The sequence below is a fragment of the Triturus cristatus genome, chromosome 9 (genome assembly GCF_964204655.1).
Source record: "Triturus cristatus chromosome 9, aTriCri1.1, whole genome shotgun sequence".
NCBI lineage: Eukaryota > Metazoa > Chordata > Amphibia > Caudata > Salamandridae > Triturus > Triturus cristatus.
The window spans coordinates 231,883,982-231,909,852 of NC_140592.1; the positions used below are offsets into that span (position 1 = coordinate 231,883,982).

The 25,871-nt window shown below is 50.8% G+C and overlaps 1 protein-coding gene across 3 annotated transcripts in view; it reads left to right on the top strand.

Moving 5' to 3' along the window:
- The window catches only part of WDR82 (WD repeat domain 82), a 218,149-nt gene that overhangs the window by 76,568 nt on the left and 115,710 nt on the right, over positions 1-25,871 (top strand). The gene's annotated exons all lie outside the window — the stretch shown is intronic.

Here is a 25,871-nt window from a genome sequence, read left to right on the forward strand (position 1 = left end):
AAGGTTTATACCAACAAACCAGAAAACGTTTCAACTTGTGACATCTGTCAACAAATCAAAAGTGTCACTATGTCTCGTCCACCACAGACACATCTTTATATTTCTAGCCAGCCTTTTGGTTGCGTTTTCTTGGATTATTGTGGTCCACTGATTTCAGATACTGTGTTAAAATATATTTTGGTTGCAGTTGATTCTTGCTCTAGATTCCTCTAGGTTTGGCCACAGTGCTCGGCGGACGCTTCAACTGTTAGTAGACTTGAAAGACTATGGAATTTATGCCTGTTGGCATTCCACTCGGACCAAAGTCTGGCATTCTCTTCTTAAGCTACTGTGATTCGATGAAGTCCATGGGTGTTCAAGTGCATCTTTCTTCTGTGTGTAGATAGAGGATAATTCTGTTGTGGAGAGAATGAACCGTGACTTAAAGCAGTCCTTTACAGCTAAAGTATTTAGTACTGGGAATGTTTGGTGAACCCATCTTTATGGGGTTCACCGAGCATTAAATAACCTCCTCAAAAGATCTCTGGGTGGGCGCACCCAGTACACAGTGCTTTTTGGCATCAAGATGTATGTTCCGGGCCTTGATGGTCCAGACGTTGTGGCGGCTGCTGCAACCTTTGACATAGATGACCATTGTGCAGTCTTACAGGACCTAACCGAGGTCAGTGACACTCAGTCTCGCAAACACTTGCCAGAATCTCACTCTTCAGGTGCTGCGGATCAAATTCCGGTTTCCAGCTGGCTTCAAAAGATTGGAGATTTGGTGCGTGAGAAGGTGGTGGTCAAAAAGGGATTTGACCCAACGTACCTTGCTCCTGTTCTTGGTGTTCAAGGCGCAAAAACTGATTTTGCCATCACTTTCAGGATATAAGGAAAACCGCTTTGTCTCCTTTGAACATGTCCAACTATACCATGTGATTCTCCATAGTATTCCACGGAGCAGTAATTTTCCGCAAAACTTCCATTTGCAGCCTGTGAACACCACTAATGCTGATATTTCCTAGCGGAGTGAGGTGGAGGCAGAGTCCTCCGCTGACAACTCACTGACACCACCAGACTGGTTTCTGACCTCATGGAGTGAGAGCCTTTGTGCTCTGAGGTCAGGAACAAAGCCTGCTCTACGTGGAGGTGCTTTACACTGCCCCCTAGCAGGAACAAACACTTGGCAGTGAGCCTCAAAGGATCTCACCCCATGAGGTCAGAAACCTGTCTGGTGGCTGGCTCGTGGGGACCAGTCGGCCAATATGCTAGAAGTTGGTCGTTTTTCAGGAGGCGTCTCTAAGTTGTCCTCTGAGTGCATTTTATGTTAAATCCAATACTGGCATTAGCGTGGGTTTATTATGCTGAACTTTGGTACCAAACTTCCCGGTTTTCAGTAAGGCCATAAGTAACTGGAGTTCGTAATGACAACCTCCCAGTCCATGTACTCAAAAATGGTTTCACTGCACTTACAATGTCTGTGAATGGCAAAGACACCGTAGGTGCATATTGCTGATGCAGCTATGCTTTCACCTGTGGTAAGATGTGCCCTGCCTTAGGGCTGTAAGGTCTGCTAGCAGGGTGACTTAACCATACCAGAGGCAGTGTTATTGGGCATGGCACACAGGGATGTGTGCAATGTCGAGTCTTCAGTTTGGTCTGCACTGTGAGAAAGTGCCATCTCTTGCATGGTATGCCCCTACTTTTTGCTGAATTGCTGATGTACTTTGACTGAGTGTGCCCTGGGCTCCTGCCAATCAGGTGCCCAGGGCCTGTGTTCCTTCCCTGAACAGCATGACAGCCTAAACCCAATTGGCATCTCTGTCCACAGGTCAGCCCCTGGTAAATGGTACCAAAGAAGGCCCCTAAGGGCTGCAGCACTTATTGTGCCACCCTTTGGAGCCCTGTACCCTGACACACGCACACGTACGTCTTGGTGCAGAACAAAACGGAGTCGACATGGCACACATCCCTGTGTGCCATGCCCACAACACACACTGCTCTGGCATACCTCAGTCACCCCTCTAGCTGGGTGCACTGTGCCAGTGGTGTGGGTACCGGTGCATAAGCCCTGTACCCCTACAGTACCCAGGTCCATTCTTGGGCACTGTGTGCAGTGCTGTCATTAAGAGTAAATGGTGCTGGGAGGTCGTCAACACGAACTCCACAGCACCATGATGGCAATGCTGAAGTTTGGTATCAAACTTCTCAACACATTAAACCCACACTGATGCCAGTGTGGGATTTAATGTAAGATGCACGACAGAGGGCAACTTAGAGTTGCCTCCTGAACCTAACCTACAATCCACGTCCTGTCCGAGAGGCTGCCACACAGCAGACATGTTGCTGGACCCCTGGGTAGAGAGCCATCCGCTCTCCTGGGCCTGCAACAATGCACATTCTGGGCGAGGTGCTAGGTCTCCTCCCCAGGATGGGCAGGGGAAGCTTCAAAGGCATGCCGCCTTACGGAGCTTCTCCAGGCCCCTTGCTGTACTCTGCAACTGGCCCCCCGCCCTGGTTCTGATACTCACTCTGGCGGGAAGACTGGCGGGAAACCCCAAGGGAGGAAAGGGGGTGTGCCAGCCTCTGCCAACCCCACCCCTCAGGTGAGGGGAGGCGAGGTGAAGCACATCTCCGGGCTCTCGCCATTTTGAAGATGGGGAGCCCTGCCCAATCAGGACTAGGCTACTGCCTCCCTCCCACAGGAGAGTGGCAGGATAGGGGGTGTACCCACCCCAGGAAACGGACCCATTGGTCCCTGCCCTTTACCTACCTGTAACGCCCCTAAATGTATTCTTTAGGGGCACCCTGAACCTTCCTTCCTCAGATCCCAGATCCAAAACAAGCAAGAAGATGAAGAAACCAGAAGACCTGCAGCGCAGCTGCTAACAAGAGGAAGACACCAACTGATTTGGCACCAGCCCGGTCGACCCTCGAACCTGCTCCTGCTAAACCCCGGCGTCTCCAGTAGTCGGCAACCTCAAAAAGCCCGGATGACCTGACTGCCTTGTGACTCTAAAGAAACTGGGACTCCCACGAGCAGTGTTTCTGCTCAAAGCAAGTAAGAAGCCCCTGTTGCCAACCAGGAACCGCGACTCCTGCACACTCTGCACCCGCCAAGCCTGGCCTGTGCCGGAGTGGACAAAGACCACAAGGACATCGCCCCGGCGACTGTGACCCAGATTCCAGCACCCAAGGACCCACATCGACGCTCCTGACGACGCCTGCAGCCTCCAAACCAGGGACCCCTCCAACCACAGCCAGCTGAGGGTAAGATTTCCCGACACGAGACACCCCGGCGCCCTGCGGCCCCCTGTGCCCAGCTCCTGGGTGTGAGAAAGTGGCTCTGTATCTACTGTTCCCGAATATGTACAGGGTGTACAGAGTAAGGTTATATGTAACTTTAGCCTCTGCCAAACCTGTGGACTGTGTACTCTCTAAAGTGGTAACTTGGTCGAGCAGTAAGGCAGTATCAGAGGACAGTGTAAAGCATTTGTTGTACACACTCAGTCAGCAAATGGTCTCACACACTCAATAACTGAACTCTAGGCCAATGGTTTATATATAAAAAATATATGCTTTTATTTTAGAACCAACAATAGGTATTAAAATATACTTTCTCAAAATGAGATGCTTTATATAAATACTTTTGCAATATGCAATTGACTTTTGTAGAAAGTTACAAGTGGTTGCAATAGGCAACACCATTCTAAACACAATAATGCATTGAGTTCAATGGAAGTTTCAAGTTATTTGCCACAGATTACGTTTAGGATTACTTTTGGAATTCCAGGACTGGATCCTAGATTCAGTCCTGGGTCAGGACTTGAAATCAAGTGATAAAAGTCGACTTAATTACTGTGATTTTTAGACAATATTTTGCTATTTTAAAAGTTGACACTTAGAAAATATTTCATAGAAAAACGATCAATGATTCCCTATGGCAGAAAATTCAAGTTGCAGGTATAGTATGTTCTCGTTACTTTTGTAATCCAGTACTGGGTGCCTAGACTCAGTACTGGGACCTTTATCCAAAACAGGTAAGTAATTACGTTTTCAGATATTATACGATTTTTAAAGAATATTTAAAGATTGCAGAAATTGACACTTAGAAGAAATTTCACAGAAAAACAGTCAATGATTTCCTATGGGAGAAAATTGGGTTACTGGTAAGTACAGTTGTAAGTATTTTTCAGTCAGTGCTGGGCACCAAGATCCAGCACTGGGAGCTAACCTAAGAGCAGGTGAGTATTTTCGTTACTCGGCTGATTTTTGGTGAATATTTGAAGATTTGAGAAGTCCACACTTAGAATAAATTTCAGGAAAAACCAGTCAATGTTACCCTATGGAGAAAATTGAGTTATCGGTTTAAAGGTAAGTACTCGACTGGCAGAGTTAAGGTTCTGGGCATAGACTCAGTGGTCTCCCAGGGTCAGGTAGGTACAGTTGGTTCACCCTCAGCGGCATAAGGGTGGCCGGGTGCAGAGAGTTAGGCCCAATGTTATCCTATGAGAGGTAGGGGGGCCTTGGTTGGTGGCTGCTGACTAGCAGGCCACACAGCTGTGGGAGCTGGGTTCCTGGTCACTTACTCAGGGCAAGTGGGGAAGTAGATGGGTGTATAGGTTGCACTGCCAGGGCCACTCGGGCGGCTGGGTGTAGGGTGCTTTTGAGCCTTCGGGTGCTCAATTGATTTCAATGGGAAATCTCCGGTTTAGAAAGACTGCAAGCTCGGGGACGAAGATTCTTCAGGTGCCACCACAACTTAAAGAGGTAAGTTGGGTAGTTGGAGGATAGATTGGTACCCCAGGATTCGGCACAGGGGGCCGCGGGGCGCCGGGTGCAGGGGTGCCTTTTGGTGTCTGGGAAATCTTACCCTCTGTTGATAGCGGTTGGTGGGGGGGGGGGGGGGGACACCTGGTTATGAGGCTGCAGGCTTCTTCAGGAGTGTCGAGGGAGGTCCTTGGGTGCCAGACTCTGTCACAATCGCCGTGGGGTCGTCCTCGTGGTCTTTGTTCACTCTGGCCAGGCTTGGATGGTGCAGTGTGTGCTGGGTTTGTGGTTCCGGGCTGCTGCCAGGGATTAGAAGTAGGTTTTGAGTAGAGCCTCTACTCATGGGAGTCCCAGGGGTTTTAGAGTCGAAAGGTAGCCAGGTCCTCCGGGGTTTGTGAGGTTGCTGGCCACAAGAGATGCCGGGTTGGAGCAGGTTCGAGGGTCGACAGGCCGGTAGGGCTGGGGCCAAAGCAGTTTGTGTCTTCCTCTTCTTAGCAGCTGCAGGGCAGTTATTTCTTCTCTCCTTCGGATTTTGGAATCTGGGGAAGGAAGGTTCAGGGTGCCCTATAATACTAGATTTAGGGGCGTTACAGGTAGGTGAAGGGCAGGGACCAATGGGCCCCTGTCCTGGGGTGGGTACACCCCCCTATCCTGCCTCTCTCCTGTGGGAGGGGGGTAGTAGCCTAATCCTGATTGGGCAGGGCTCCCCAACTTCAAGATGGCGTGAGTGCGGGGATGTGCTTCACCTCGCCTCCCCACCTGAGGGGTGGGGTTGGCAGGCTGGCACATCCCCTGTCCTTAATTGCGGTTTCCGGCCAAGCTTCCTGCCAGAGTGGGGGGTTGCAGTGGCCTGGGGAAGCTCACAGAGGCGGCATCGCTTTGAAGCTTCCCCCTGCCCATCCTGGGGGAGGAGATTTAGCACCTCGCCCAGGATGTGCATTGTTGCAGGCCCAGGAGAGCAGGGGCTCTCCTACCCAGGGGTCCAGAAACATGTCTGGTGTATGGCAGCCTCCGAACAGACGTGGATTGTAGGTTAGGTTTCAGGGGGCCCTCTCTAAGATGCCCTCTGTGGTGTTTGGTACATTAAATCCCACACTGGCATCAGTGTGGGTTTAATGTGCTGAGCAGTTTGATACCAAACTTCTCAGTCTTCAGTGCTGCCATTATGGTGCTGTGGAGTTCGTGTTTGACAAGCTCCCAGCACCATGTACTCTTAAATGGCAGCTCTGCACTTACAGGGCCCAAGAATGGACCTGGGTACTGTAGTGGCACAGGGCTCCTGCCTCTGTGCCCACACCACTGGCATAGTGCAACCCGCTAGAGGGGTGGCTGATGTATGCCAGGGCAGTGTAGGTTGTGGGCATGGCACACAGGGATGTGTGCCATGTCGTCTCTGTTTTGTCTTGTACCCGGACATTCAGCCTGCCAGGGCAGTGTGTGTGTGTTGGGGTACAGGGCCTCTAAGGGTTATGTTATTAAAATTAATAAAGCGCGCGATTACCATTCCGGTGTCCTGGCGCTAAGCATAACTACCAAGCACATAACATAACTAAAACTGAGAAAACAACCATGTTTTAAGACCCTTCCTGAACAAGCAAACGTCAGGGGTGTTTCTTAGCGAGAAAGGTAGTTCATTCCAGATTCTGGATGCACTGGTTACAAAGCTTCTGCCTCCCCAATTAACTTTTTTGAAGCAGGGGGTTTTCACTAGTTTAGCACCCGTTGATCTAAGGGTTCTGGACGGGGTGTACCAGGAAAACTTGTTTCTTAGACACTGTGGGCCAGTACCGTTCAGGGCTCTGAAAACTATGCATAGTGCCTTGAATCGGGATCTCAAATGAGTGGGGAGCCAGTGTAACTTTTTTAGTTCTCCTTTGACTGAGACTGACCTGGGGGTCCTGGTCAGCAATCTGGCAGCTGCATTCTGAATAGTTTGAAGCCTATTTTGATGTTGCGCTTGTATGTTGACATAAAGGCTATTACCATAGTCAAGTCATGACAATATCAGTGCAGTCACCACCGTTCTCAGGTTCCCCTCAGAAAGAAAGAACCTGATTGTTCGAGGCATGTGGGCTGCTGAATTCATATCTGTGCATAGATCGCCGCCTAGTGTTGGGTCCGGATGTTTGCACGTTGTTGTCCTGGAAGAGTCTTCGAAGTATCCTTGGATAGGTGACTCCTCCCCTGGACTACAGTGCGCATGGGCATCCTCTCCATCCTCAGATTGTTTTTTTCCGCCATTGGGTTCGGATGTGCTATCTTAGCTCAAGTTAGGAAAATATTTAGTCGAGGCCAAAAGGCCTTTAGTTCGCGTCGGTACTGTTTATCGATCGGGTTTCGATAGAATTTGTTAGTTTACTAACTTTCAGCACCGACTGCTTTCGCGTTTACCTGTCCATCGACTACTTCGACGATGGAATCCAGGACGCCATTCAAAAGGTGTCCGGTATGCAATGCGAAGTACCCACACATCGACGTCCATCCGGTGTGCAACAAATACCTTTCGCCGGACCACGACGAATCAACATGCATGGCCTGTGCCCGGTTCCGCTCGAAGAAGACTCTGCGGAATCGACGAGCGGCGAGACTCGAGGCGCAGCACGCGGCACCGGCCCCGACAGACATCTTCGGCGAGGCCGAGGACGTCGAGGAATTGGAAGTCTTGCCCTCCAGTCCCGTTTCCGAACACGAACCCGGATCGGACGAGGAAGACGAGTCACTCTTCCACAGAGGTGAAGACGACACCGAGGTAGGAGACGACGAGGAGGCCTTCGGGGCCGAAGAAAGTAGCTCCAATGATGAACAAGGCCTACCTGTTCAAACCGTTCAAACACCAGTGCCACAGCCTATGGCTCCGGTCGAGGGATCGCCTTCGGGCCTTACCCGAGACCCATCCCGCAGTTCTTCGGCCCCGCCCTCGGGCCCGGCCTCGGACGTTCAGCGGCAGCCATTACTACATAAACAGGCTGGTTTCCCTATCACAAAACCGAAACCGAAAGCTGCTCAGGTTCCACCGAAACCGAAACTGAAAGTAGCGCTGGTCGGATCGAGGCCTTCGACGCCAGCGCACCGCGTCGGCACCGACCGCACCAAGAGGGACTTCGGTGCCGAACTTGAGGCGGGCGACGTTGGAGTCGACAAACGGAAAAAAGCCATCGGCACCGACAAACCTGCTCGGCTACCGGCACCGACGACACCAAGGGCCGTACCGCCTGCTGTGTCTCACATCGCTCCCTCGACGACACCTAAGCCTCAGGCATCGAAGACTTCGACGGTGATCTCTTCACCCCGACTCGATGACCCGCCGGCACCGAAAAAATCTACGGCCGCCTCTACGAGCCTGGCCGGTGCCAAAGCCTCGAAGGCGCCCCAAGTACGACCTGGTGTGACGCAAGGCAGCAAAACCACACCTGTCCTCCAGGACACATCGGGCTCCGGTTCGGTCGGAGCTCCCGCAGCCTCTTCGGTGCCGACCAACATTACCTTCGGCTTGCCTCCGTCAACAATCCCAAAAATGTTCCAACTCAGGACACGGGTCACCCAACCTACGGTCACACCTGCTGAGACGTCTCCAGCACGTATCATCGACGCCGGCACTGGCAGAATGATTCTCCAGGACCGAAGGATAACTTCGGAGCCGCCATTGGACCCTTTCAGGATCCCACTAAAAAGGAAGTTGCCTGCAGAATCGGAACCTCTCCTTTATGAACCCTTCCATTCATCCTACCAGGATCCACACCGGTTCTCCCCCACACGCTCCGATACAAACGCATTGGAGGACTACATGGCTGACCAAGTCCCCTACCATGTAGACACGGACCCTGATGACCAGCAGGACCCTGATCAAACTTGGGGCGACCCTGCAGACCCCAGTGCACCTCTCGATGCACAGGATCCACAACTCTATGGGGCAAAGACATCTCCTACGGAGGATACTGCAGCGTTCAATGCTCTTATCGAACGTGCTGCCAATAACCATGGGGTGCAGCTTCACTCTGATACCATCGAAGATGACTTTCTAATGGACACCTTTGCATCCTCAGAAAGACATGTAAAGACTCTGCCAATGTTGAAGGGGGTCCTCAAACCAGCCAAGGACATTTTCAAAGAACCCACCAGGGCACGAGTGATAAACCCCAGGATTGATAAAAAATACAGATCAGCACCTGGGGATCCTACTTACATCAGAGGACAATTACCACTCGACTCCATCGTCGTAGCGAATGCACGCAAGAGGGCACACTCGCAAACAACAGGTGACGCTCCTCCCCCGGACAAAGAGTCCAAGGTGTTAGAAACCTCTGGCAAGCGAGTTGCCGCCCAAGCTGCCAACATATGGCGCATAGCCAACACTCAGGCGCTCCTTGCTCGCTATGATAGAGCGCACTATGACACACTTGAGCACATATTCCAACATCTCCCTGACCAGTTCAAGGAAGGCGCAGAAATGCTCATCAGAGAAGGACAGCTACTAACGAACGCTTCCATCAAATGCGCACTAGATGTTGCAGACACGGCTGCCAGAGCCATAAACACAAGCGTCATGTTGCGACGACATGCCTGGCTACGGATCTCAGGATTCAAGCCTGAGGTACAAAACAATATACTGAACCAGCCCGTCAACCCCGACTATTTATTCGGGCCAGAGGTTGACACCACCCTCAAAGATAAAAAAGGATACGGACACTGCAAAGTCCATGGGCGCACTACAAACTCAGTCCTTTCGGAGCGGCTCCTTTCGTCGCCCCGGAAACAAGGGAGCAGGTAGAGGACAGGGGTCACAACAAACATATAACAAAGGCAATACACAGACCACCTATGATAAAAAGACCCGAGGTGGATATCGTGGCTCCAGCACAAAGGGCAGAGGACGCGGCTACGGCAACACCAGGTCCTCCCCCAAGAACAAGCAGTGACGCCCTCTCCCTTCCTCCCGACCACATAACACCTGTCGGGGGAAGGCTACAAAGGTTCCTGTCCACGTGGAATTCCATCACCACGGACAGGTGGGTCAAAGATATTATAAAATACGGTTACTGTCTGGAGTTAACCTCCACTCCACCCACAATACCACCAAGAAGCCGTCCTATGTCCTCAGAGCACTTAACGCTCTTACAGCAAGAAGTGCAAAGTATGCTTCTAAAAGGCGCTATAGAGGTCGTACCCATCCACGAGCAGGGTGCGGGAGTGTACTCCCTCTACTTCTTAATTCCAAAAAAGGACGGGTCGCTCAGACCTATATTGGACCTGAGACCCCTGAACCAGTACATTCTTTCAGAGCACTTTCATATGCTCACTCTACAGCAAGTCCTTCCGCTTCTCAAGCAGGGAGACTTCCTAGCCACACTGGACCTCAAGGATGCGTACTTTCACATACCCATCCACCCCTCACACAAAAAATACCTCCGGTTCACTGTTCAGGGGCAGCACTATCAATTCAAAGTCCTTCCCTTCGGCGTGACAACAGCGCCCAGGGTTTTCACGAAGTGCCTAGCTACGGTGGCAGCACATCTACGGAGGCAGCATATACACGTCTACCCCTACCTAGACGACTGGCTCGTTCAAGCGAAGTCAGCCCAGCAATGTGCAAGCCACATGTCCCGCACCATTCACCTTCTTCACAGTCTGGGATTCTCACTGAATTATCCAAAGTCCCATCTCCAGCCCGCACACGTACAACAGTACCTAGGTGCGACTATAGACACTCTGGCGGCCACAGCTCAGCCAAATTTAGTGAGGATCGACCGCATACAACTGCTGATCTCCAAATTCAAACCCAATCACTCACTTCCAGCGCGAGTGTTCATGCAGTTGATAGGCATGATGGCCTCCTGCATCTTCATAGTCCCGCACGCGAGATTACATATGCGCCCACTTCAGGAGTGCCTAGCACGTCAGTGGAATCAGGCTCAAGGACAGTTAAAGGACCTAGTGTTGGTGAGCGGTCGGGCATACAACTCTCTGCATTGGTGGAATCCACAAAACCTTTGCAAGGGCCGACCGTTCCAAGAGCCTGTCCCACAAATAGTACTGACAGCGGACGCGTCTCTCCAGGGATGGGGAGCTCATGTACTCCACTACACAGTGCAAGGACTATGGACAACACAACAAAAGAAGTTGCACATCAACCTTCTGGAATTGATGGCAATCTTCCTAGCCATGAAGGCATTCAAAGTACATCTATGCACCAAGGTCGTGTTGATCCGGACGGACAACATGACCGCAATGTACTACATACAGAAACAGGGAGGCACACACTCTCCACAGTTGTCTCATCTGGCTCAGAGCTTGTGGAAGTGGGCCATTCGAAGGAACATGTTCCTCATGGCGGAACACCTCCCTGGCAAGGACAACCAGATGGCGGATCTGCTCAGCAGACACAGCCACCAAATGCACGAGTGGGAGTTACACCCATCAGTACTCCAACCGTACTTTCAGCAGTGGGGTCATCCGGAGATAGACCTATTCGCGACAAGCGAAAACGCAAAATGCCCAAGCTTCGCCGCCAGATTCCCACATCCGCAGTCGCAGGGCAATGCGATATGGATGAACTGGTCCGGCAGATTTGCGTACGCTTTTCCCCCAGCGCCATTGATACCGCTAGTGGCCCGCAAACTCCGACAACACTCCCTGACACTCGTCCTAGTTGCTCCCACGTGGGCACGCCAGCCGTGGTACACCACCTTCCTCGAACTTTCCGTGGTGCCGCATCAAAGGCTGCGGATCAAACCCGCGCATTTGACGCAGAACCATGGAGAGGTTCAGCACCCAGATCCGCAACAGCTGAATCTGGCGATCTGGCTCCTGAAGTCCTAGAGTTTGGCTATCTCAACCTGCCACCTGACTGTATGGACATCATCAAGGAGGCCAGGAGACCCACTACCAGAGCTTGCTATGCAGCCAAATGGAAAAGGTTTGTCATTTATTGCGGTAATAATGACATCAACCCGCTGGACGCATCCATCCAAAACATCATCTGTTATCTCTTACACCTATATAGATGCAATCTGGCGTACACCTCTATACGTGTCCATTTGACCGCAATATCAGCCTATCTGCAAACCAGGCAGCACCTCTCTCTATTCAGAGTGCCTGCCATCAAAGCATTCTTGGAAGGGCTCAAACGAGTCATTCCACCTAGTCACCCACCGGCTCCAATGTGGAACCTCAACTTGGTCCTCACACGCCTGATGGGTCCACCCTTTGAACCTCTACACTCATGCGAGATTCAATTCCTTACCTGGAAAGTGGCCTTCCTAGTGGCGATCACTTCCCTCAGAAGAGTTAGTGAACTCCAGGCACTAACCGTTCAAGAGCCATTCATTCAGGTTCACGCTAACAGGGTCGTACTACGTACCAACCCCAAGTTCATGCCCAAGGTAATATCGCAGTTCCACATGAACCAGACTATTGAACTGCCCGTTTTCTTCCAAAACCCACAAACTGTTGCAGAAAGGGCACTACATACACTAGATGTACGGAGGGCCCTCATGTACTACATCGACAGGACTAAACCATTCAGGAAGACAAAACAACTGTTCGTTGCCTTTGCCCCACACCACAAAGGTAACGCCATCTCCAAAGCAGGGATAGCCAGATGGATAGTTAAGTGTATTCAAATCTGTTATCAAAAGGCAAAACGCACATTAACTATTCCACCACGAGCCCACTCAACACGTAAGTTGGGGGCTTCCATGGCCTTCCTAGGAAATATTCCCCTGCATGATATATGCAGAGCAGCCACATGGTCCACTACACACACATTTACCAAACACTACTGTGTAGATGTACACTCAAAACAGCAGGCAGCTGTAGGACAGGCTGTTCTCAAAACACTTTTTCAGACCGCTGCAGCTGGCACGGGTAGCCGCCGCTAATAGAGGGCACTGCTATGTATTCTATGCACAGATATGAATTCAGCAGCCCACATGCCTCGAACTGAATATGCTACTTACCAGTATGCATCTGTTCTTGGCATGTAGGGCTGCTGACATTCATATCGCCCTCCCTCCTCCCCGGCGCCTGTCGCAGCTGCAGCTCTCAGAATTACTGCAAGCATGGTCATCACTTTCTGTATCTACTCCATCACTGCCACAATGGCGAAAAACAATCTGAGGATGGAGAGGATGCCCATGCGCACTGTAGTCCAGGGGAGGAGTCACCTATCCAAGGATACTTCGAAGACTCTTCCAGGACAACAACGTGCAAACATCCGGACCCAACACTAGGCGGCGATCTATGCACAGATATGAATGTCAGCAGCCCTACATGCCAAGAACAGATGCATACTGGTAAGTAGCATATTCATTCCTAATCCTTCTCAGTATCAGAGAACATCCAGATATCACCTTGCTGACCTGGTCTCCCATATTGAGTTTTTCGTCTACCACAACGCCAAGGTTTTTAACTTTCTTGCAAGGTGTGGGACAGAGGCCAAGATCAGCAGGCCACCAGTCTGGTGTCCACATCAAGGGGTTGTTGCCAAATCTCAGAACCTCTGTTTTAGCTGAGTTCAGCTTGAGGCAATTGGCCGACATCCACCTGGAGATAGCACCCATACAGTTTGAAAAACGTACTCCTGTTTCTTTTTCAGCTCCCTCCCTCACTGACAGTACAATTTGAGTGTCATCCGCGTAGGAGGTGAGCTGAAATCCAAAAGCTCTAATAATGCCAGCCAGGGGTGCCACATAGATATTAAAAAGAGTGGGACTAAGAGATGATCCCTGCGGCACCCCACAAGGCAAAGAAAAGGATTTGGTGGTATTGCCGTTGAGTTCAACGGTTTGTAACCTGTCCTTAAGAAAGGAGTTGAGCAGATTCCATGCTTGACCTCTAATTCCGATCTCTGATAGCCGATTGAGTAATACCATGTGATGCACGGTATCAAAGGCCGCAGATAGATCTAAGAGAATCAGCATCGCGTTACCTCCCTTATCCATCACCTCTCTGATCTCCTCTGTTGATTTCAGGAGCGCCAGCTCAGTGCTGTGGAGAGCTCTGAAGCCATATTGTGAGGAGTCCAACAGGTTGTTGTGCTGGAGGAAGTCACTAAGTTGCCAATTTATGGCCTTTTCCAATATTTTGGCTGGTAATGGGAGTCTAGAGATGGGACGATAATTTGATGGGTCCTTAGGATCAAGAGTCTGTTTTTTTCAGTAGCGGAAGCACTGAAGCTTTTTTCCAAGTATTTGGAAAAAAACCTGAAAGAATTATATCGTTCAATAAGGGTGTCAAGACCCTACACATGGTATCTGCTAACTGTTTAATGATCCATGTGACCAAGGATCACTCAGGGCACCAGATTTTATGCTGTTCATAAGTTTCACGGTGTCCTCGATTTGCAAAGGAGAGAAGCAATCCAAGGTGCTACCAGAGGGATAAGAGACTTCTGCTTTGACAGCATTTAGATTTATGTCAATCGATTCTGACAAGGAGATGAAGATTGACTCGACTTTTGATTGGAAAAACGCCCCGATGGTGTTGCAAAAATCCGGAGCAGCAGAGTCCTTCGGCAACCTAGGATTTGACAGTTTACTAACTGTTTTAAACAGCTCCTTGGAGTCAGATTTAGCTATCATGATTTGGGTGCCGAAGTATTCTTTTTTAGCTGACATAAGATCTTGTTTATAATTAGAAATGGTTTGTTTATAGTCTAATTTATCCGACATGGCATAATTCTTCCGGCATATCCTTTCAGCCTGTTTGCATAAGAGTTTTTTCTCCCTGAGCTCTCCTGTATACCAAGGAGCGGTAGGAGAGGCCCTTTTCGGTGTCCATTTTTTTGGAGATGCCAATTTAAGACACGCATCCATTATCCAGCTGTTATAAGAACAGGTGGCCTCTTCAGTGTCCAGTGGTGCTGTGTACATGGTGTCAATGAGAGAGAGTTCCAGTTGTTTGACATCTAATTTTCCCCAAGCTCTAGTAATAATTTCCTTTTTTGGTTTGGGGCCAGTAGGATACCTCGTAGCACATTTTAATTCAAAATTAACTATAAAATGATCAGACCAAGTGATCGGAAGAATGGAGATATTAACTAGATCGCAATTATTGGAAAAAATCCCATCTAAGGTGTGTCCTTTGGTATGAGTCGGGAAAGAAACCAGTTGTTCGAGACCTCCTATGGCCATGATATTATGAAGCCTGACAGTATCCGGGTCGTCAGACTTTTCCAGGTGAAAATTAAAATCGCCAAGCATTACAAATGATTTTTGACTCAAACCTTCTTCAAGTATCCCATTTAGGGAATCCATAAATCCCTTCCTCTCTCCTGGTGGGCGATAGATTAGGATCTCAGAAAAAGGCTTGTGAAGAGCTGAAAAGATTTTAAAGGACAGTGCTTCACAGCCCTGGACACAGGTGAAAAATGTGGGGTGAGTGATTCGTGATATATCACCGCAAGCCCACCACCCCTTTTCTGGGTGCGATCCAGAGAATAACAGTGAAACCCCAATGGAATGGCTTTCACCAAATCCGGACCCGAAGTGCTGTCTAACCAAGTTTCTGTGACAAAGGCCAGCTTGATATTGTCTTCCAGAAACAGGGCACATTCCGAAGAGTGTTTCACCAATGACCTAGCATTAAATAAAACACATTTCAGTTTAGCGTCTCTTCCAGTGCCCCCATCTAAAGCCTGAGTGGTTAATATAGATTTGACAGGTAGGTTGAGTAACTTTGGGAGCGAGGTGAAACACTCCCTGCACACTGAGCTCCCTCTAGCTACATCTGCGGCACTATTCTTATCATAGAGGAAATACGGGGACACTTTGTGACAATGAAATGCTTTGTCCGCCTTATTTAGCATGTGCAATTCCTCACCTGAATAGTATCTTCTGTCCGGTGCCGGAGGGCCAAGGGGACAGGCCCTGCGCCCGGCCCGAGCGGGCACAGACGGGCTTGCCTTAGGCGCGCCTTCGCACAATGAGTGCTGCAGCCCTTAGAGGCTTTCCCTGGTCACAAGGCCCTTGGTACCTAGGGTACCTCTTACCTGGGGCTGACATGTGGCCAGGGTTTGCCAATTTGGTTTTGAGGTTTCTGTTTAGGGAAGGAACATAGGCCCTGGGCACCTGATTGGCAGGAGTCCAGGGCACACTCAAAGTGCATTCAGCAATTCAGCAAAAAGTGAGGGCATACCATGCAAGAAAGATGGCACTTTCTCAGACTGGGTGCCTACCTAACCTACAGATTCCCAACTTAACTCTCGAAGTGGTGGTCGCACCTGAAGAATCTTCGTCCCCGAGCTTGCAGCCTTTGTTAGTCACTGAGCTTCTCCATTGAAATCCATTGAGCACCCGACTGCTCAAAAGCACTCTGCATCCAGCCGCCTGAGTGCCCCTGTGTGAGAAGGTGCCATATTTCTTGCATGGTATGCCCCCACTTTTTGCTGAATGTACTTTGACTGAGTGTGCCCTGGACTCCTGCCAGTCAGGTTCCCAGGGCCTATGTTCCTTCCCTAAATACCTCAAACCCAAATTGACAAACCCTGGCCACATGTCAGCCCCTGGTAAGAGGTACCCAGGGCCTTGTGACCAGGGAAGGCCTCTAAGGACTACAGCACTCATTGGCTCTTCGTGCCCAGCACTGACCCTGAAAAATATTCACAACCGTACTTGCCATTAACCCAATGTTCGAGGCATATGAACTGCAGATTATACACTGTGCATAGATCGCCATTTGGTGTTGGGCCCGGATGTTTGCAGTTTGTTTTTCCTCTTGGAAAGTCTTTGGGAGTCACGAGGTCGGTGACTCCTCCTCTGGTTAGTATTGCGCATGGGCTTCGGCTCCATCCTCAGTTTTTTTTTCCGCCATCGGGCCCGGATGTAATACTTCGCGCTCCGGTTCCGAACTTCCCACTTCCCAGTTCACCGATCGACGCATAAATCCTCGCTCATCGAGCTTCTTCAAAGATATAAATCATCTTACTCATCTTCTCTTCGGCACTTCTTCGATTCCGGTGGTCGACGGCGGCCTTCGGGCCTATTCCCGCTCCGGTCTCGGCTGATGGAAAGAACTCCCTTCAAGAAGTGCCCTCGATGTGGGTCCAAATTTCCCCACACCGATCTCCATGAGGTGTGCAACCTCTACCTCTCCCCAGAACACGAGGCCCGAGACTGTCCCGCCTGCAAGTCTTTTCGCTCAAAGAAGACCATTCGAGATCGACGTGCTAGACGCAACATGGCGCACTCCTCGACCTCCGCTCCAGTCGACATCTTCGGGGACGACGTCGAAGCTCCGGGACAGCAGGACATCGAACAGGACGACTACTACCTCGTCAGCGCTTCCGAGGCAGACTACTCAGATGTGGAGGACATCACTCCGGCGCAGCGGGTCGTGAGTACAATTCCCCCTCCGCCGATACCGAAAAAGGCTTCGGTCACACCTTCGCCTCCGGGCCTAGGCAAGACCAAGGACACTGCTTCTCACACCCCACCTTTGGGCCCGGTAAAGAAGCCTAGTAAGCCTTCCGGCAGCTCGGGCTCGAGCCAGCCGACCACCGGTGCCGAGAAACACCCTTCGGCACCGAAGAAAAAATCGGCCTCCACCTCCACACCAAATCCGACACCGAAGCCTTCGGGGTCGAAACCTGCCACTCCGGCGCCGACTAAACATCACAAGACCCTCGGCACCGACACTCCCGTGCCGAGAACTTCTTCGGCACCGACCAAAAAAACGGAGGTTCCAAGGACTCACGGCTTCGATAAACCTAAAAAGCCGTCGGCACCGAAACCTTCGGCGCCGACCGAACAAGCAGTGTCACAGGAGCTTTTCACACCGGATCCTTTGCAAAAAACTCCCACCAAAGACTGGACACTTGACATTGTCTTCAAAAAAGAGACACTTGGACAAGCCAGCTCCACCTCCACCTCCAAAGAGAAAGGACATTGCTACCTCTCCTTTCAGGGTGCCTTCCCCACCTCCTCCTCCTCCTCCACCCTCTCCACCCCCTCCACCTCATCGTTCCCCCACCTTGTCTCCTGTCCCAGACGATTTGGGGGACCCTTACTATTATCCAGCAGATGGGCCACAAGATCCCACCCCTACTGGATCTCCAGACCCATGGGATGATTAGAACAATCCGGACATCCCAGATGTCCCACAGGATGACCTTTTATCCATCTAGGCCATCCCCTCCTGAAGATTCCTTGGGTTTTCACCATGTGTTACAACGGGCGGCACACTACCACGAGGTGGAGTTACACACAGACCCAGTGGAGGAGGATTTTCTCCTAGACACCTTTGACGATACACATAGGTCCACTGCCATTCTACCTATGTTAAAGGGCGTAATTAAACATGCCCCTGAGGTTTTTAAAGACCCAGTCAGGGCCAGGGTCCTAAGCCCTCGGATAGAGAAAAAATACAAAGCCGCACCCACAGACCCTTCTTACATTAAAGGCCCTGCACCATTAGACTCCCTAGTGGTGTCTACACCTAGAAAGCGCTCAAATTCTCAGGCGAGGCGCCCCCACCTGACAAAGAATCCAAGCTCCTAGATGCGTCAGGGAAGTGCACTGCGTCACAAGCGGCCAATATCTGGCGTATTGCCAATACGCAAGCACTGTTGGCCTGTTACGACAGGGCGCATTATGATAAGCTAGAGACCATCATGCACCATCTCCCTGAAAAGTACAAGACTAGGGGTAATGAACTTATTCAAGAGGGAAAGACAATAACCAACACCTCAATAAGATGTGCCCTAGATGCAGCAGATACAGCCTCCAGGGCCATAAACACCAGTGTCCTTCTCAGTCGCCATGCCGGGCTCAGGGTTTAAACCGGAGGTACAAGCCTCCATATTAAATCACCCCTTCGACCAAGACCATCTCTTTGGCCCTAAGGTAGACGAAGCTCTCGAAAAAAATGAAGAAAGACACCGACACGGTGAAATCTATGGGAGCCCTACAGAGACAGACTCCCAGGCGATCCTTTTGCCGTTCTTCCTTTCGGGGCAGAGGCTACTCCTCGGACAGTGCGTCCACGTGCTATAAATCCCCTCCTCAATCTACCTTCACGAAGGGTTATCAAAGAGGCGGATACAGAGGCAATAATAATAAGGGCAGAGGCAAAACAAATACCGCCCGCTCTGCCACACCTCCTGCCCAATGACTTTTCCCCGCTCCCTCAAGACCATTCCACTCCGGTCGGAGGCAGACTACAATATTTCCTTCATGTCTGGGAGACAATCACCTCAGACAGATGGGTGACAGATTATTCAGTCAGGGTATTGCCTGGAATTAACATCAACACCCCCAACATTCCACCCAGGCACCGCCCTATGTCTCAAGAACATACTGCACTACTAACACAAGAGGTGATCTCCCTCCTGCAAAAAAAAGCAATAGAGCAGGTCCCCATAAATCAACAAAATTTAGGGGTCTACTCCCTGTACTTTCTAATTCCAAAGACAGACGAGACCCTACAACCTATCTTAGATCTCAGACCTCTCAACACCTACATTCACTCAGACCATTTTCACATGGTGACCCTTCAACAGGTTCTTCCACTTCTCTCCCAGAACTATTTTCTCACCACTCTGGACTTAAAAGACGCGTACTTTCACATCCCAGTACACCAGTCTCACAGAAAGTACCTCAGGTTTGTGGTAGACGGACAACACTACCAGTTCAAGGTGCTCCCGTTCAGGGTAACAACAGCACCAAGGGTTTTCACCAAGTGCCTGGCAGTAGTGGCTGCACACCTCAGAAGACAGCACATTCACGTCTTCCCTTATCTGGACGATTGGCTGATAAAAGCCACATCCTACCAACAATGTGTGCAACATACCACCGCTACAGTCCCAACTACTTCATCGGCTAGGTTTCACGGTGAACCATCAAAAATCCCACCTGGTACCATCACACACAACAGTATCTCGGCGCCACCATAGACACCTCAAAAACCATAGCCTATCCCAATCCTGCCAGGATTGCAAAGATACAAGCGCTGCGTCAAAAATTCCTATGTCAACACTCTCCCAGCAAGAGTGTTTATGCAGCTCATAGGGATGATGGCCTCTTGCATCTTTATAGTGCCGCATGCAAGACTCCAAATGCATCCACTACAAGAGTGCTTGGCGCGCCAGTGGAACCAGGCCCAGGGACAACTGACAGATCTGGTGTTGGTAGACGGTCGCACCCATCGCTCTCTGCAGTGGTGGAACACCACAAACCTTTCCAAAGGTCGACCGTTCCTGGACCCGGTCCCACAAATAATCCTAACAGCAGATGCATCGCTCTCCGGCTGGGGAGTTCATCTGTTACATCTAACAGCACAGGGCACGTGGACGCCGCAACAGAAGTTACTCCACATCAACCATCTGGAGTTACTGGCGATCTTCCTCGCCCTAAAATCCTTCCAAGCGCAGATTTCAGGCAAAGCAGTCCTCATTCGCACAGACAACATACTGCCAGGTACTACATTCAAAAGCAGGGGGGCACACACTCTCCACAGCTCTCAGCTAGCACAGAGCATATGCAGATGGGCAATTCCACAAAAGATTTTTCTCCTGGCCCAACACGTCCCAGGAGTACAAAACACCGTGGCAGATCTGCTGAGCAGGCAGACACAGCAGATCCACGAGTGGGAACTTCACCCAAAAGTTCTTCACCCGTTCTTTCAGAAGTGGGGGCATCCACACATAGACCTATTCGCCACCCACGAAAGCAAAAAATGCCCAAGCTTCGCCGCCAGATATCCACACCCATTGTCCGAAGGCAATGCGATATGGATGAACTGGTCAAACAAATTTGCATACGCTTTTCCACCTCTCCCACTAATTCCATTAGTGGTGCGAAAGCTACAGCAGCATTCCCTAACTCTGATCCTGGTAGCTCCAACATGGGCCAGACAACCGTGGTACACCACACTGCTGGAACTCTCAGTAGTACCACATCAAAAGCTACGCCTCTCGCCATGCCTCCTAACCCAGAACCATGGAGAGATCAGGCACCCGTACCCAGCTCAACTCAACCTTGCGATCTGGCTCCTGAGGTCCTAGAATTTGGATACCTTAACCTTCCCCCTTATTGCATGAACATTATCAGGGAAGCTAGACGCCCTACTACTAGGGCGTGCTATGCAGCAAAGTGGAAAAGATTTGTTGTTTACGGCCACAGCAATACAATCAATCCTTTAAATGTATCCATACAGCACATTATATGTTATCTACTCCATTTACAAAGGTGTAACCTAGCATATACTTCCATTCGGTTATACCTCGCTGCAATTGCTGCCTATTTACAAAATAGGCAGCACCTCTCACTTTTCAAAGTGCCTGCCATCAAAGCCTTTATGGAAGGCCTCAAAAGAGTAATTCCACCCAGAGTGCCACCCTCACCTGTTTGGAACTTGAATGTAGTTCTCACACGGTTAATGGGACCCCCTTTCGATCCATTACATAAGTGTGAGCTGCAATTTCTCACATGGAAAACAGCTTTTCTAGTGGCCATCACTTCCCTCAGAGTTAGTGAAATACAGGCACTCACTATACAGGAACCTTTCCTTCAGATGCATCACAACAAGGTTGTACTCCGCACCAATCCCAAATTTCTACCCAAAGTCATTTCTCCATTCCATTTAAACCAGTCGGTAGAATTACCAGTCTTTTTCTCGCAACCCCAAACAGTTGCGGAAAGAGCCTTACACACACTGGATGTTAAAAGGGCTTTACTTTATTACATCCAGAGAACACAACCTTTCAGAAAAGCCAAACAGTTATTTGTTTCCTTCTCCCCACCACTCAAAGGCAACCCTATTTCCAAATCAGGGATAGCTAGGTGGATTCTAAAATGCATACAGATTTGCTACCAAAAAGCAAAACGAACGCTATCGGTTCCCCCTAAAGCCCACTCTACAAGGAAGATAGGGGCTTCTATGGATTTCCTAGGGAACATACCACTAGATGACATCTGCTAAGCTGCGACATGGTCAACACCGCACACCTTCACAAAACATTACTGTGTAGATGTGCAAACCAAGCAACAGGCTAGTGTGGGCCAAGCTGTACTAAAAACACTGTTTCAAACAACTGCAACGGATGCCGGTGGTCGCCGCTAGGGTTGGGTACTGCTATATAATCTATGCACAGTGTATAAACTGCAGCTCGTATGCCTCGAACGGAATATGCTACTTACCAGTATGCATCTGTTATTGGCATGTAGAGCTGCAGATCTATACACGCCAAACTGCCTCCCCGGCTACCTGTATCCGTTCCAGTCTTATCTTGTATAGATACAATACACATGGGTTTCTTTACTGTTACTACTACGCTCCATCTTTCCCTGCTGGCGAAAAACAATCTGAGGATGGAGCCGAAGCCCATGCGCAATACTAACCAGAGGAGGAGTCACCGACCTTGTGACTCCCAAAGACTTTCCAAGAGGAAAAACAAACTGCAAACATCCGGGCCCAACACCAGATGGCGATCTATGCACAGGGTATAGATCTGCAGCTCTACATGCCAATAACAGATGCATACTGGTAAGTAGCATATTCCTTTCTGTAGTAGGGGATCTCTGTGTATAGTCATAGTTCGAGGCATGTGGGCTGCTGAATTCATATCTGTGCATAGATCGCCGCCTAGTGTTGGGTCCGGATGTTTGCACGTTGTTGTCCTGGAAGAGTCTTCGAAGTATCCTTGGATAGGTGACTCCTCCCCTGGACTACAGTGCGCATGGGCATCCTCTCCATCCTCGGATTGTTTTTTTCCACCATTGGGTTCGGATGTGCTATCTTAGCTCAAGTTAGGAAAATATTTAGTCGAGGCCAAAAGGCCTTTAGTTCGCGTCGGTACTGTTTATCGATCGGGTCTCGATAGCATTTTGCTAGTTTACTAACTTTCAGCGCCGACTTCTTTCGCATTTACCTGTCCATCGACTACTTCGACGATGGAATCCAGGACGCCATTCAAAAGGTGTCCGGTATGCAATGCGAAGTACCCACACATAGACGTCCATCCGGTGTGCAACAAATGCCTTTCGCCGGACCACGACGAATCGACATGCATGGCCTGTGCCCGGTTCCGTTCCAAAAAGACTCTAAGGAACCGAAGAGCGGCGAGACTCGAGGCGCAGCACGCGGCACCGGCCCCAACAGACATCTTCGAGGCCGACGTCGAAGAATTAGAAGTCATACCCTCCAGTCCCGTTTCCGAACACGACCCCGGATCGGACGAGGGCGACGAGTCACTCTTCCACAGAGGTGAAGACGACACCGAGGTAGGAGACGACGAGGAGGCCTTAGGGGCCGAAGAGAGTAGCTCCAATGATGAACAAGGCCTACCTGTTCAAACCGAAGAAACACCAGCGCCACAGCCTTTGGCTCCGGTCGAGGGATCGCCTTCGGGCCTTACCCGAGACCCATCCCGTAGTTCTTCGGCCCCGCCCTCGGGCCCGGCCTCGGACGTTCAGCAGCAGCCATTGCTGCATAAGCCAGCTGGTTTCCCTACCACAAAACCGAAACCGAAAGCTGCTCCGGTTCATACGAAACCGAAACTGAAAGTAGCGCTAGTGGGATCGAGGCCTTCCACGCCTTCGACGCCAACGCAACGCGTCGGCACCGACCGCACCAAGAGGGACTTCGGTGCCGAACTGGAATCGGGCGACATCGGAGTCGACAAGCGGAAAAAGGCCATCGGCACCGAGAAACCTACTCGGCTACCGACGCCAACAACACCGAGGGCAATACCGCCCGCTTCGCCTCGCGTCGCTCCCTCGACGACGCCGATGCCTCACCTATCGAGGACGTCGACGGTGATCTCCACACCTCGACTCGAGGACCCGCCGGCACCGAAAATATCCACGCCCGGCTCTACGGACCTGCCCGGTGCCAAAGCCTCGAAGGCGCCCCAAGTGCGGCCTGCTGCGACGCAAAGCAACAAAACCAAGGCGGCCCTCAAAGACCCGTCGGGTTCCGGCCCGATCGGAGCTCCAGCAACCTCTACGGGGCCAGCCAACATTACCTTCGGCTTGCCTCCGTCAACAATCCCGAAGATGTTCCAACTCAGGACACGGGTTACCCAGACTTCGGTTCCACCGGACGAGACGTCTCCGTCACGGGTCATCGACGCCGACACGGGCAGGATGATTCTCCACGACCGAGGAATAACTTCGGAACCGCCATTGGACCCTTTCAGGATCCCACTAAAAAGGAAGCTGCCGGTGGAATCGGAACCTCTCCTTTATGAACCGTTCCATTCCTCCTACCAGGATCCACGCCGGTTCTCCCCCACGCGCTCCGACACGGATGCATTGGAGGACTACATGGATGACCAAGCACCCTACCATGTAGACACAGACCCTGATGACCAGCAGGACCCTGATCAAACTTGGGGCGACCCTGCAGACCCCAGTGCACCTCTCGATACACAGGACCCACAACTCTATGGGGCAAAAACATCTCCCACGGAGGATACTGCGGCTTTCAACGCTCATATTGAACGTGCTGCAAATAACCATGGGGTACAGCTTCACTCAGATACCATCGAGGATGACTTTCTAATGGACACTTTTGCATCCTCAGAAAGGCATGTAAAAACTCTACCAATGCTGAAGGGGGTCCTCAAACCAGCTAAAGACATTTTCAAGGAACCCACCAGGGCACGAGTGATAAACCCCAGGATTGATAAAAAATACAGATCAGCACCTGGGGATCCTACTTACATCAAAGGACAATTACCACTCGACTCCATCGTCGTAGCGAATGCTCGCAAGAGGGCACACTCGCAAACGACAGGTGACGCTCCTCCCCCGGACAAAGAGTCCAAGGTGCTAGAGACCTCCGGCAAGCGAGTTGCCGCCCAGGCTGCCAACATATGGCGCATAGCCAACACTCAAGCGCTCCTCGCTCGCTACGATAGAGCGCACTATGATACATTGGAACAACTACTCCAACATCTCCCTGACCAGTTCAAAGAAGGTGCAGAACTTCTTATCAGAGAGGGGCAGCTACTCACAAATGCTTCCATCAAATGTGCACTAGACGCTGCAGACACGGCTGCCAGGGCCATAAACACAAGCGTCATGCTGCGACGACATGCCTGGCTACGAATCTCAGGATTCAAGCCTGAGGTACAAAATAACATACTGAACCAGCCCGTCAACCCCGACTATTTATTCGGCCCAGAGGTTGACACCACCCTCAAAGATAAAAAAGGACACGGACACTGCAAAGTCCATGGGTGCCCTCCAAACTCAGTCCTTTCGGAGCGGCTCCTTTCGTCGCCCCGGAAACAAGGGGGCAGGTAGAGGACAGGGGTCACAACCAACGTATAACAAAGGCAATACACAGACCACCTACGATAAAAACACCCGAGGTGGATATCGTGGCTCCAGTACAAAGGGCAGAGGACGTGGCTACGGCAACACCAGGTCCTCCCCCAAGAACAAGCAGTGACGCCCTCTCCCTTCCTCCCGACCACATAACACCTGTCGGGGGAAGACTACAAAGGTTCCTGTCCACGTGGAACTCCATCACCACGGACAGGTGGGTCAAAGATATTATAAAATACGGTTACTGTCTGGAGTTAACCTCCACTCCACCCACAATACCACCAAGAAGCCGTCCTATGTCCTCAGAGCACTTAACGCTCTTACAGCAAGAGGTGCAAAGTATGCTTCTAAAAGGCGCTATAGAGGTCGTCCCCATCCACGAGCAGGGTACAGGGGTGTACTCCCTCTACTTTTTAATTCCAAAGAAGGACGGGTCGCTCAGGCCTATATTAGACCTGAGACCCCTGAACCAGTACATTCTTTCGGAGCACTTTCACATGCTCACCCTACAGCAAGTCCTTCCGCTTCTCAAGCAGGGAGACTTCCTAGCCTCACTGGACCTCAAGGATGCGTACTTTCACATACCCATCCACCCCTCACACAAAAAATACCTCAGGTTCACTGTTCAGGGGCAGCACTATCAGTTCAAGGTCCTTCCCTTCGGCGTGACAACAGCGCCCAGGGTTTTCACGAAGTGCCTAGCTACGGTGGCAGCACATTTACGGAGGCAGCATATACACGTCTACCCCTACCTAGACGACTGGCTCGTTCAAGCGAAGTCAGCCCAGCAATGTGCAAGCCACATGTCCCGCACCATTCACCTTCTTCACAGTCTGGGATTCTCACTAAATTACC